This window comes from Bos grunniens, chromosome 18, assembly GCF_055505025.1.
Source record: "Bos grunniens cultivar Pamir isolate PY7600 chromosome 18, Bosgru_T2T1.0, whole genome shotgun sequence".
NCBI classification, from domain to species: Eukaryota; Metazoa; Chordata; class Mammalia; order Artiodactyla; family Bovidae; genus Bos; species Bos grunniens.
This window is the reverse complement of record NC_141182.1, coordinates 21917585-21931400: the sequence shown is the minus strand read 5'-3', so window position 1 is coordinate 21931400 and position 13816 is coordinate 21917585.

Here is a 13816-nt window from a genome sequence, read left to right as displayed (position 1 = left end):
GTGTCTGTTGGACTGCCAGGAGATCAAACCAGTCAATACTAAAGAAAATCAACCCTGAATTTTGATTGGAAGGACTGATGTTGAAGATGAAGCTCCCATACTTTGGCATCTGATGAGAAGGGCTGACTCACTGGAAAAGACCCTGATACTGGGAAAGATTGAAGGCAGGAGAAGAAGGGGACAACAGAGGATGAGATGTTTGGATGGCATCACTGACTCGCTGGACATGAGTTTGAGCAAGCTCCAGGAGTTGGTGGTGGACAGGGGAGCCTGGCGTGCTGCAGTCCATGGGGTCACAAAGAGTCAGACATGACTGAGCGACTGAACTGGTAGTATAAAACGTTTTCCTGCTCCAGGAGCCGAAGACACTGCTGTTTTGCTATGAGGTCACTTTTCTCTCTCTTCATTTGACCCTTTAAACATAGCCACCTTACTGCAAGGAAGCCCAGGTCACTTAGGGTAGCCTATTATCAAAGATAGATAAAGCCAGAAATCAGTGAAAGGGATGAAAACATTTTATTCCATCACTCCTGACAATAGGGGAAAGAGCCAGGCTCAGGCCTGGTTTGTGTGGAGAGGACTAGGGATTTAAAAGCAGAATGAAAGAGTAGAGGTGGGGGAAGAGAGAAGAGCTCAAGCAAAACTGTTAAGAGGGTTAATGAGTATAAATATAATTAGGGCAGCTGGGCCTGCTAGCTGTCAATTTGTTGAAGGTAGAACTGTATCCTCTCACAAACACTGGGAACAGAGACTGTCCTTCCTGAGGATTACATTTCAAAGGAATGGCTTTCAGGTCTCTGAGAAAGACACTCTTGATTTGTAGATGATACAGTCAGCCCTCGGTAAACATAGGTTGTGCGTTGGCGGATTCAGCCAACTGTGGATCAAAAAATATTTTTAAAAAAAATTCCCAAGAAGGGGGTGGGAGGGATGCTCAAGAGGGAGGAGATATACATATACTTAGAGCTGATTCTAGAGAAGGCAATGGCGCCCCACTCCAGTACTCTTGCCTGGAAAATCCCATGGACGGAGGAGCCTGGTAGGCTGCAGTCCATGGGGTCACTAAGAGTCGGACACGACTGAGTGACTTCAATTTCACTTTTCACTTTCATGCACTGGAGAAGGAAATGACAACCCACTCCAGTGTTCTTGCCCAGAGAATCCCAGGGATGGGGGAGCCTGGTGGGCTGCTGTCTGTGGGGTCGCAGAGTCGGAAATGACTGAAACGACTTAGCAGCAGCAGCAGCAGCAGCAGAGCTGATTCATTTTGTATGGCAGAGACCAACACAATACTGTAAAGCAGTTATCCTTCAATTAAAAATAAATTTTAAAATATTTCCAGAAATTTCCAAAAAGCAAAACCTGAGTTTGCCACACACCCTAGCAACTATTTACACAGCATTTACATTGTATTTAAAACTAATTGCAAAGCACTTATATTGAGTGGGGCTTCCCTGGTGGCTAAGATGGTAAAGAATCTGCCTTCAATGCAGGAGATCTGGGTTCGATCCCTGGGTTGGGAAGATCCCCTGGAGAAGGGAATGGCAACCCACTCCAGTATTCTTGCCTGGAGAATTCCATAAACAGAGGAAGCTGGCAGGCTATAGTCCATGGACTTGCAAAGAATCAGACACAACTGAACTAACACTTTCAACTTCTTTACATTGTGTCAGGTATTGTAAGTGATCTAGAGATGATTTAAAGTTTACAAGAGGATGTGCATAGCTTGTATGGAAATACTATGATGTTTTATATGACTTTGACGCCAGCAGACATTGTATCTGTAGGGCTCCTGGAACCAATGCCCTGCAGATACCAAGGGATGACTGTACATCTAAGAAGGGCAGAGGAAGGTATCACAGTTGTAAGCCCTATTTAGTAAATGCTGTAGGAAAGGGACAGTTGGGGCTTTTCATCAGATGTTAGCAAGAACAATCTTTAAATTCTGGCAGCACTGAGCTTTCTCAGGCAGGCATTTTAATAGGGACTGGAGTCATCCTGGGACACAGTCTTATGTTGCTAGAAGCCATGAAGAGTTTGGGCATCTCTTAGAGCAAGGGTTTGGACAGAAGTTCTGCTGTTTTCCTTTTGCCCATAGGACCTGAGTCCCCTGGTCTAGACTCAGGCATGCTGAATGAGCCCGTTGGAAGCAGATCCTTCAGCCTCTGGTCAAGCTGTCCTGGCTAGTGCTGTATGGAGCAGAGATGAACCCTGCCAAACAGCAGATCTGTGGACAAAAATAATTATAATTATTATGATTGTTATTGTTTCAAATCATGAATTTTGGGGGTGGCTTGTTATACAGCAACAAACAACAGAACATCTGTTAAGTGTAAGACATATGTCTATCAATTATGATGAAAGAAAAGAAATCACTTAATAACAAACTTTTTTCTTGGTCAATATTTATGCCACCACTACTCTCACCAACAGATTAAAAATTTTAACTTTGAAAAGCTAAAATTACTTAATAATTGACATTAACATTCCTTCCAGAAAAAAAGAACTAGGCACTTAAGTCAGAGGCACTTTTGATGATGGCGATTAACTGACTTGGACATTAGACTTTTAGACTAGGGTTACAAAACTTTTATTTCCCTTACTTCCTTCTCCTCCTTTTGAACTGTGGTGCTGGAGAGACTCTTGAGAGTCCTTTGGACTGCAAGGAGATCCAACCAGTCCATCCTAAAGGAGATCAGTCCTGGATGTTCATTGGAAGGTCTGATGTTGAAGCTGACACTCCAATACTTTGGCCACCTGATGTGAAGTGGTGACTCATTTGAAAAGACCCTGATGCTGGGAAAGATTGAAGGCAGGAGGAGAAGGGGATGACAGAGGATGAGATGGTTGGATGGCATCACCAACTCAATGGACATGAGTTTGGGTAGGCTCTGGGAGTTGGTGTTGGACAGGAAGGCCTGGCGTGCTGCAGTTCATAGGGTCGCAAAGAGTTGGACCCGACTGAGCGACTGAACTGAACTGAAGTGAAGCTCTTCACATCAGTTGGCCAAAGTATTGGAGCTTCAGCTTCAGCATTAGTTCTTCCAATGAATATTCAGGGTTGATTTCCTTTAGGATTGACTGATTTGATCTCCTTGCCATCCAAGGGACTCTCAAGAATTTTCTCCAGCACCACAATTTGAAAGCATCAATTCTTCAGTACCTCTGCCTTCTTTATAGTTCAGCTCTCAAATCCATACATGACTACTGGAAAACTATAGCTTTGACTTGTTGGCACAGTGACGTCTCTTCTTTTTAATACATTGTCTAAGTTTGTCATAACTTTTCTTCCAAGGAGCAAATGTCTTTTAATTTCATGGCTGCAATCACAGTCCATGGTGATTTTGGAGCCCATGAAAATAAACACTGACACTGTTCCCATTTTTTCCCTCTCTATTTACCATGAAGTGATGGGACCAGATGCCATGATCTTAGTTTTCTGAATGTTGAATTTTAAGCCGGCTTTTCACTCTCCTCTTTCACCTTCATCAAGAGGCCCTTTAGTTATTCTTCACTTTCTGCCATAAGAGTGGTATCATCTGCATATCTGAGGTTGTTGATATTTCTCCTGGAAGTCTTGATTCCAGCTTGTACTTTATCCAGCCCGGCATTTTGCACAATATACTCTGCGTATAAGTTAAATAAGCAGGGTGACAATGTACAGCCTTGACGTACTCCTTTCTTGATTTAGAACCAGTCCATTGTTCCATGTCCGGTTGTAACTGTTGCTTCTTGACTTGCATACACATTTCTCAGGAGGCAGATCAGGTGTTCCCATCTCTTGAAGAATTTTCCATAGTTTGTTGTGATCCACACAGTCAAAGGTTTTGGCAGAGTCAATAAAGCAGAAGTAGATGTTTTTCTGGGACTCTCTTGCTTTTCCTGTGATTCAGTGGATGTTGGCAATTTGATCTCTGGTTCCTCTGCCTTTTGTAAATCCAGTTTGAATATCTGGAAGTTCTCTGTTCATGTGCTGTTGAAGCCTGGTGTGGAGAATTTTGAACATTACTTTGCTAGCATGTGAGATGAGTGCAATTGTGCGGTTTGAACATTCTTTGACCTTGCCTTTCTTTAGGATTGGAATGAAAACTGACCTTTTCTAGTCACATGGCCACTGCTGAGTTTTCCAAATTTGTTGGCATATTGAATGCAGCACTTTCACAGCATCATCTTTTAGGATTTGAAATAGCTCAACTAGAATTCCATCACCTCCACTAGCTTTGTTCTTAGTCGTGTTTCCTAAGGCCCACTTGACTTTGGACTCCAGGATGTCTGGCTCTAGGTAAGTGATCACACCAACATGGTTATCTGGTTCATGAAAATCTTTTTTATGTAGTCCTTCTGTATATTCTTACTACCTTCTCTTAATATTTTCTGTTTCTTTTAGGTCCATAGCATTTCTGTCCTTTATTGTGCCCATCTTTGTATGAAATATTCCCTTGGTATCTCTAATTTTCTTGAAGAGATCTTTAGCCTTTCCCATTCTATTGTTATCCTCTATTTCTTTGCATTGATCACTGAGGAAGGCTATCTTATCTCTCCTTGCTATTCTTTGGAACTCTGCATTCAGATGGGTGTATCTTTCCTTTTCTCCTTTGCCTTTAGCTTCTCTTCTTTTCTCAGCTATTTGTAAGACCTCCTCAGACAACCATTTTGCCTTTTTCTTCAAATGATGTATTCTGCATTTAAATTAAATAAGCAGGGTAACAGTATGCAGCATTGATGTACTCCTTTTACAATTTGGAACTAGTCCATTGTTCCATGTCCAGTTCTAACTGTTGTTTCTTCACCTGCATACAAGCTTCTCAGGAGACAGGTAAGGTGGTCTGGTATTCCCATCTCTTTAAGAATTTTCCACAGCTTGTTGTGATCCACACAGTCACATGATTTAGCATAGTCAATGAAGCACTTTTTTTTTTTTTTAATTCTCTTGCTTTTTCTATGATCCAGTATATGTTGGCAATTTGATCTCTGGTTCCTCTGCCTTTTCTAAATCCAGCTTGTACATCTGGAATTTTCAGTTCATGTACTGCTGAAGCCTAGCTTGAAGGATTTTGAGAATTACATTGCTAATATGTGAAATCAGTGCAATTGTACAGTAGTTTGAACATTCTTGGATTGCCTTTCTATGGAATTGAAATGAATATTGACTTTCCAGTTTTGTGGCCACTGCTAAGTTTTCCAAATTTGCAAGCCACATAGACAGGCAAAAAAAAAAAAAAAAAAATTCTCTTAAAAAATTAGCTACCCAATTCTTAAAATGGGCAGAAGAATTGAATAGACATTTTCCCAAAAAGACATACAAATGGCCAAGAGGCACATGAAAAGATACTCAATATCATTCATCATCAGGAAAATGCAAACCAAAACCACAATGAGATATCACCTTGCACCTACCAGAATGCTGCTGCTGCTGCTGCTAAGTCGCTTCAGTTGTGTCCGACTCTGTGCGACCCCATAGATGGCAGCCCACCAAGCTCCCCTGTCCCTGGGATTCTCCAGACAAGAACACTGGAGTGGGTTGCCATTTCCTTCTCCAATGCATGAAAGTGAAAAGTGAAAGTGAAGTCGCTCAGTCGTGTCCGACTCTTAGCAACCCCATGGACTGTAGCCTACTAGGCTCCTCCGTCCATGGATTTTCCAGGCAAGAGTACTGGAGTGGGGTGCCATTGCCTTCTCCGACCTATCAGAATAGATATCATCAAAAAGGCTATAAATAACAAATGTTGGCAAGGATGTAGAGGGAAAAAAAACCTAGTACACTGTTTATGGGAATGTATATTGAGCAGCCACTATGGAAAACAATGTGGAGGTTCCTCAGAAAAAAGAACTACCAGATGATCCAGCAATTCCACTTCTAGGTGTTTATTGGAAGAAAATGAAATCACTAGCTCAGAAAGATATCTGCACCTCTGTATTCATAGGAGCATTATTTACAGCATCCAAGACATGGAAGTCACCTACATGTTCATTGACTGATGAATGGATAAAGATAGTTGTATATAGTGGAATATTATTCAGCCATAAGAAGAGGGAAATCCTGCCATTTGTGACAACAAGCATAGGCTCATGAGGGTATTATACTAAGTGAAATAAGTCAGACAGAGAAAGATACGTGAAATCTAAAATAAAGGAAAAACCAAAAGGAAACTCACAGATACAGAGAAGAGATTGGTGGTTACCAGAGGTGGGCAGGAGTGGGTAGGTGAAATGGGTGATCATGGACAAAAGGTACAATTTTCCAGTTATAAACAGATAAGTTATGGGGAATGTAAAGTACAGCATGGTGACTACAGTTAAAACACCACATTGTATGTGTGAAGAAGAAATCTTAAAAGAAAGTAAACTTTAAAATTTCACATCACAGGGAAAAAAGTTGTACTTTTGTGTAGTTACAGATGTTAACTAAACTTGTGATAATCATATATGTATATGTATGCATACATATATCAAATCATTATTATATACCTAAGACTAATACAATGTTATATGTCAATTTTATGTCAATTTTTAAAAGAATTAAAAAAAAAAAGAAATCAGCCTCAGCTATTCCAGAGATTTGGTTCTTGGGCTGTGATTATTCTTTCACCCCAGAGATTGTGCCATCCGTCCACTCAAATATTCAACCGATGTTTACTGAGTGCCTATTATGTGTCAAGTACTTGGCCAAGCACTGAAGATATAGTAGTGAATGATAAATGCATGGTGTCTGCCCTCCAGAGTTTATGCTGACATGGGGAAAATAGACCTAGAACAAACAGAAATTGTCAAGCGTGAATATATTACAAAAAAAGAAAGTCAGGAAACTACAGGAGTGCATTCTGGAAGAGCTTTACCAGGCACAGGAGTAGGGCTGCCTGGGTGGATGGAAGTGGATAAAGGCTTTCCCTTCTTCCCCTTCACTTCTGCAAGAAAAAATCTAAAAGTTATAGCCAGTACAAGGGAAGGGTTCATTTCAGGCAGAGGAAAAAGCTTTTGGAAAGACTGTGCATCAGGAAAAAGCGTGGGTGATTCACGGAGTTGTAGGAATGAGAATGTGGTTGAAGTGTAAAAAGCAAGAGGAAAAGGCAGGAGGTACGGATAGAGATGATGTCAAAGTCCTGGTTAAGATTTTGGACTTGATTCTAAAGGTGACTGGAAGGTTAAGGTTTTAGGGCAAGGAGAGCAGTGACACTCTGTTACCAAAACCTAGAAGAGTGTTCATCACTTAACAGGTATTCAACTAATATTTATTTAACCAATGGCACCCTACTCTAGTACTCTTGCCTGTAAAGTCCCACGGACAGGGGAGCCTGGTGGGCTGAAGTCCATGGGGTTGCGAAGAGTCAGACACAACTGAGCGACTTCACTTTCACTTTTCACCTTCATGCATTGGAGAAGGCAATGGCAACCCACTCCAGTATTCTTGCCTGGAGAATCCCAGGGATGGCAGAGCCTGGTGGGCTGCTGTCTATGGGGTCGCACAGAGTTGGACACGACTGAAGCGACTTAGCAACAGCAACAGCAACTAAACACCTAGCTTGACTTCAAGGCCTCTACTGAATCTGTGAGGCCCAGGTCAAAATGAAATCAATCATACTGATCAAACTGATTCCCTCAGTTTTCATTAAAGATGCAAACCTTTGTATAGCACAGGGAACTATACTCAATATTTTATAGTAACCTACAAGGGAAAAGAATTTGAAAAAGAATATATGCATACTTAAATATATACACATATTTATAATATATGTGTATTATGTATGTATGTGTATATGTGTGTGTATATATAGATAGATAAATAGATAGATGTGTGTGTGTGTGTGTGTGAGTTGTTCAGTCGTGTCCAACTCTTTGTGACCCCATGGACTGTAGCCCACCAGGCTCCTCTGTCCATGGGATTCTCCAGGCAAGAATACTGGAGTGGGTTGCCGTTTCCTCCTCCAGGGGAACTTCCTGACCCAGGGATCAAACCCAGAAGCAGGAAATGGCAATCTGCTCCAGTATTCTTGTCTGGAGAATCCCATGGACAGAGGAGCCTGGTGGGCTTACAGTCCATGGGGCCACAAAAGAGTCAGAAGTGACTGAACAACAACAGAAACATTATATAACTGAATCACTTTGTTGAGCACCTGAAACTAACACAACTTTGTAAATCAACTATACTTCAATAAAAAAAAAGAAAAAAATTGCTTACCCTACCAGTCATTTCCCTCTCGAGTTAAACAATACTTTGGCCAGGAAGAAATATCCTTCTCGTGACCACTCAGCCCTTTCACTGTGCACTCTGGAATGTCCAACGTTGCCTCATGTCTCCCAGGTTCAAGGTCAGGAGCAAGGGCTGTGTCCCTTCTGCTGTCCCCTCTCTGCTGTTCCCCGGGCCCACTGGACCCTCACTCTCTCATCCTCAGGTCATGGAAGCCCATCCCCTGCTGTCTCCATTTCCCCCCATCAGTAAGTGGCAACAACATTTTTCTGGTTGACTAGGTCAAGATACTTTGGAGTGATCCTTGATTCCTCTTTCTCTTACCTTCTCCATCTAATCCATCAGCTCAGTCTTCACCTTTTCAAAATCCAACCACCTCTCAGATCCTCCATTGCCCGTTCTCTGATCTGAGCATCCATCTCCTCTTACCAGCATCCTTGCAAAGTCCTTCTATCTGGCCTCTCTGCTTCTGTCTTTCCTTTTACCACAATTTCTTCTTCACATAGAAGCTGTAATGGTTAAATTTATGCGTTAACGTGGCTGGGCCCCTGTGCCTAGATATTTGGTCAGATACTGTTTAGGATGATTCTGTGAGGGTGTCTATGAATAAGATTTACATTTAAATCAGTGGACTTTGAGCAGATTGCCCTCCATAAGAAAATCACAATATAAAAATATACTTGCACCCCAATGTTCATTGCAGCACTATTCATGGGAAGAACCTAATGTCCAATGACAGATAAAAGATGTGATATACACTTACAATGGAATGCTACTCAGCCACAAAAAAGAATGAAAACAATGCCATCTGCAGCAACATTAGATTGTCATACTGAGTGAAGTTAAAGACAAATAATATCATATGATATCGCTCATACGCGGAATCTAAAAAAAATGATACAAATAAACTTATATACAAAACAGAAATAGAGCCATAGATATAGAAAACAAACTTACGGTTACCAAAGGGGAAAGGTGCGGAGAGATAAATTAGAAGTTTGGGATTAACACATACACAATATCCTACGTAAGAGAATCAACAAGGACCTACTGTGTAGCACAGGGAACTATATTCAATATCTTGTAGTGACCTATAAGGGAAAACAATCTCTTTCATATGTTTATATATATGTATATGTGTACATATACATATTCATATATGTGTATATATGTATGTGTATGTGTATGTATATATGTATATGTATGTGTTCAAATCCGGAGAAGGCAATGGCACCCCACTCCAGTACTCTTGCCTGGAAAATCCCATGGATGGAGGAACCTGGTAGGCTGTAGTCCATGGGGTTGCTAAGAGTCGGACACGACTGAGCGACTTCACTTTCACTTTTCACTTTCATGCATTGGAGAAGGAAATGGCAACCCACTCCAGTAGTCTTGCCTGGAGAATCCCAGGGACGGGGGAGCCTGGTGGGCTGCCGTCTATGGGGTCGCACAGAGTCGGACACAACTGAAGCGACTTAGCAGCAGCAGCAGCATGTGTCCAAATCATTTTGCTGTATACCTGAAACTAACACAACATTGTGAATCAACTATATTTCAATAATTTTTTTTTTAAATAGCAAAAAACTAATTTAAAAAAAAAGACAGGGTGAGATCATCTTGGGAGTAAATGCACAGAGGAGGAAAAAAGAGGTTCCAGAATTCTTGCTTTTCCTCTTGATCCCCAGGGGGTTCTCTTAGTTGAAGGAGCTGTTAGCTAGTTTGAGCCTCATGGATCAGCAATAAATGTTGAAGGGGCAGAGGTTTCCACATCTCAGCAGGGGCTCCAGTAGGGAGACAAGAGGGTATTTATTAAGCTTAAAAGTTTAAAGATTTCACATTGAGCTTGTACACTGTACTTTCTGTCGATTTTTAAAAGCAACTTTATTTTCACATAGTATAAAATTTACCCACTTAAAGTATACAATGCAGTTGGTTTTAGTTTATTATATTCACAGTTATGCAACAAACCAAAATCTGTTGAGAACATTTCCGTCATACCAAGGAGACATCCATCCCATATACATGGGCAGTTCAATGCCTCCAACCCTAGGTGACTGCTAGTATACTTTCTATCTCTACGAAAGTGTTAGTCGCTCAGTCGTGTCCAACTCTGAGACCCCATGGACTGTAGCCCACCAGGTTCCTCTGTCCATGGAGTTCTCCAGGCAAGAATACTGGAGTGGGCTGCCATTTCCTGCTCCAGGGGATCTTCCTGACCCCAGAATCGAACCCAGGTCTCCCACGTTGCAGGTAGATTCTTTTACCATCTGAGCCACCAGGGAAGCCTTACCTATCTATCTGACCTATAGATTATATCTCGATCTCTATAGATTTGCCTGTTCTAGACATTTCACAGAAATAGAATCATACAATATGTGGTCTTTGTGACAGTTTCTATCACTTAGCATAATGTTTTCAAGGTTTATCCATGTTGCAGCATGTATCAGTACTTCATGCTTTTTATTGTTGAGTAATATTTTGTTTTATGGGTATCAGTTCAGTTCAGTTCAGTCACTCAGTCGTGTCCGACTCTGTGACCCCATGGACTGCAGTACACCAGGCCTCCCTGTATATCATCAACTTCCAAGTTTACTCAAACTCATGTCCCTTGAGTTGGTGATGCCATCCAACCATCTCATCCTCTGTCGTTCCCTTCTCCTCATGCCTTCCATCTTTCCCAGCATCAGGGTCTTTTCAAATGAGTCAGGTCTTCACATCATGTGGCCAAAGTACTGGAGTTTCAGCTTCAACATCAGTCCTTCCAGTGAATATTCAGGACTGATTTCCTTTAGGATGGACTGGTTGGATCTGCCTGCAGTCCAAGGGACTCTCAAGAGTCTTCTCCAACACCACAGTTCAAAAGCATCAATTCTTTGGTGCTCAGCTTTCTTTATAGTCCAATTTTCACATCCAAACATGACTACTGGAAAAGCCATAGCTTTGACTAGACGGACCTTTGTTGGCAAAGTAATGTCTCTGCTTTTTAATATGCTGTCTAGGTTGGTCACAACTTTACTTCCAAGGAGCAAGCATCTTTTAACTTCATGGCTGCAATCACCATCTGCTGTGATTTTGGAGCCCAGAAAAATAAAGTCTGTCACTGTTTCCACTGTTTCTCCATCTATTTCCCATGAAGTGATGGGACCAGATGCCATGATCTTCGTTTTCTGAATGTTGAGCTTTAAGCCAATTTTTTCACTCTCCACTTTCACTTTCATCAAGAGGCTCTTTAGTTCTTCACTTTCTGCAATAAGGGTGCAATAACCTCAATATCTGAGGTTATTGATATTTCTCCCAGCAATCTTGATTCCAGCTTGTGCTTCATCCAGCCCAGCGTTTCTCATGATGTACTCTGCATATAAGTTAAATAAGCAGGGTGACAATATACAGCCTTGACATACCCCTTTTCTTGTTTGGAACCAGCCTGTTGTTCCCTATCCAGTTCTAATTGTTTCTTCCCGACCTGCATACAGATTTCTCAGAAGGAAGGTCAAGTGGTCTGGTATTCCCATCTCTTGAAGATTTTCCACAGTTTCTTGTGATCCACACAGTCAAAGGTTTTGGCAGAGTCAATAAAGCAGAAGTAGGTGGTGTTCTGGAACTCTTTTGCTTTTTCAGTGATTAAACGGATGTTGGCAATTTGATCTCTGGCTCCTCTGACTTTTCTAAAACCAGCTTGAACATCTGGAAGTTCACAGTTCATGTACTGTTGAAGCCTGGCTTGGAGAATTTTGAACATCACTTTTCTAGCATGTAAAATGAGTGCAATTGTGCGGTAGTTTGAGCATTCTTGGCCTTGCCTTTCTTTGGGATTGGAATGAAAACTGACTTTTTCCAGTCCCATGGCCACCGCTGAGTTTTCCAAATTTGCTGGCATATTGAGTGCAGCACTTACACAGCATCATCTTTTAGGATTTGAAATAGCTCAACTGGAATTCCATCACCTCCACCAGCTTTGTTCATAGTGATGCTTCCTAAAGCCCACTTGACTTTGGACCCCAGGATGTCTGGCTCTAGGTGAGTGATCACACCATCGTGGTTATCTGGGTCATGAAGATCTTTTTTGTATTGTTCTTTTGTTTATTCTTGCCAGCTCTTCTTAATATCTTCTGCTTCTGTTAGGTCCATACCATTTCTTTCCTTTCTGTGCCCATCTTTGCATGACATGTTCCCTTGGTATCTTTAAGTTTCTTGAAGAGATCTCTAGTCTTTCCCATTCTATTGTTTTCCTCTATTTCTTTGCATTGATCACTGAGGAAGTCTTTCTTATCTCCGCTATTCTTTGGAAATCTGTATTCAAATGGGTATATCTTTCCTTTTATCCTTTGCTTTCGCTTCTTTTCTTTTCCCAGCTATTTGTAAGGCCTCCTCAGACAACCATTATTTCTTTTTGCATCTTTATGTTGGGGATGGTCTTGATCCCTGCCTCCTGTACAATGTCACAAACGTCTATCCCTAGTTCTTCATCAACTCCATCTATCAGATCTAATCCCTTGAATCTATTTCTCACTTCCATTGTATAATTGTAAAGGATTTGATTTAGGTCATACCTAAAAGGTGTAGTGGTTTTCCCTACTTTCTTCAATTTAAGTCAGAATTTGGCAATAAGGAGTTCATGGTCTGAGCCACAGTCAGCTCCCAGTCTTGTTTTTGCTGACTGTATAGAGCTTCCCCATCTTTGGCTGCAAAGAATACAATCAATCTGATTTTGGTGTTGACCATCTGGTGATGTCCGTGCGTAGAGTCTTCTCTTGTGTTGTTGGAAGATGGTGTTTGCTATGACCAGTGCATTCTCTTGGCAAAACTCTATTAGCCTTTGCCCTGCTTCTTTCTGTACTCCAAGGCCAAATTTGCCTGTTACTCCAGGTATTTCTTGACTTCCTACGTTTGCATTTCAGTCCCCTATAATGAAAAGGACATCTGTGGGTGTTAGTTCTAGGTCTTGTAGGACTTCATAGAACCGTTCAGCTTCTTCAGCATTACTGGTCGGGGCATAGACTTGGATTACTGTGATATTGAATGGTTTGCCTTGGAAACGAACAGAGCTCATTCTATCATTTTTGGTATATTTATTGGTATATCATGTTTTATTTATCCATTCATTAATTGATGGTCATTTGAGATTTTTATACTCTTGGGCTATTGTGAATAATATGAATGTTTGTTTACAAGCTTTTGTTTGGACATGTTTTCATTTCTTTGGGTATACACCTAGGAATAGAATTGCTGTCATAAGGGAATACCACAAGAAATTGCAAAGTTGTGTTGAAAAGTGGCTGCATCATTGTACATTCCTCCAGCAATATGTGAGTTCTAATTTCTTCACATCATGGCTAACCCAAGTTAGTATCTGTTTTTTTGATTCTGGCCATTCCGAGGAGTATGGCATTGTATCTCTTTTTGGTTTTGATTTGCATTTATCTGATGGCTAATAACTTCAAGGAGATCCAACCAGTCCATTCTGAAGGAGATCAGCCCTGGGATTTCTTTGGAAGGAATGATGCTAAAGCTGAAACTCCAGTACTTTGGCCACCTCATGCGAAGAGTTGACTCATTGGAAGAGACTCTGATGCTGGGAGGGATTGGGGGCAGGAGAAGGGGACAACAGAGAATGAGATGGCTGGATGGCAT